Consider the following 1298-nt stretch of genomic DNA (forward strand, 5'->3'; position numbering starts at 1 on the left):
TCTTCTTCTTCTTCTTCTTCTTCTTCTTCTTCTTCTTCTTCTTCTTCTTCTTCTTCTTCTTCTTCTTCTTCTTCTTCTTCTTCTTCTTCTTCTTCTCTTTGCAGCGTTATAATCTAAAACCAGTTCGTGACATATGCATTGTAGCATTGTGGCAAGTGTGACTCTGACAAATATTTTTTTTTTCATCGTCTTCTGATTTCCTTCGTTGAACTCATTAATCATACAGCAAACAGCAACTCTGTCGATAAGAAGGAAGCCATGTCGTAAACTGGTCAACGGAATGGCTAAATGAGATATTTTTCTATGACACTTGCCCGACAAATGACAGCTGGTAGCTCTTTGAAGATATTATCGGTTTCTCCAAGGAAACATATTGCAAGGGTTAGTTCATAGTATGATATATTCTCAAGTAAACGAAAGATAAGCAACAAACGTCTCTATGGTGGCCAGCCATTTCTCAATATAGTAGAGTTCTTCAAATGTAGAGGCTATTGCAGAGCTAATCTAGATGCCATCTGATGGGAAATGTTCTTAAACGATCTGGTCTTGAGGAAATAGTTCTGTGGAAAGCTCGTTGGAAGATGAAAAGAAAGTAAGAATATATGTTTGTTTTAAGAAGTGAAGGCAAGTATGGCCACCCCTTGTAAGTACATGGAGCCTTTGTCAAGAAGAAACAATCTCTTAATTCTGTTTTATCAAAGTGGACTTGTATTGATTTTTCTCTCAGTTGTTGTTGTTGTTACTTTTAACAATAGTTGTTGGTAAAATATTTTAGCGGACTATAATACACATACACACACACGCACACACGCACACACACATTTATTGATACGAATCACATATGATTATATGTGTATATACTTACATATTTACATAAGTATGTGTACGTATATATGTATATATATCTGTACATAAATACATGAATATATATATATATATATATATATATATACACACACACACAAATACACACGCATATATATATATATATATGCATATACATTCATACATACATACACACGTGTGTGTATGTGTATATATATATATATATATATATATATATTTGCATATACACGCATATTTGCATGCGTGCATGCATGCGTGTGTGTGTGTGTACGCGCAATAGCTATGTCTACCGACAACTGCCGATACACAGAAACCTGGACCAGAAACCAAGATAGGAATCGGATGATCTCTCTTCAGTTTTCCCTTCTTCTCTTCTCTCTCTCTCTCTCTCTCTCTCTCTCTCTCTCTCTCTCTTTCTACATATATATATATAAACATACATACATACACAG

Source organism: Octopus bimaculoides, chromosome 13 (assembly GCF_001194135.2).
Source record: "Octopus bimaculoides isolate UCB-OBI-ISO-001 chromosome 13, ASM119413v2, whole genome shotgun sequence".
NCBI lineage: Eukaryota > Metazoa > Mollusca > Cephalopoda > Octopoda > Octopodidae > Octopus > Octopus bimaculoides.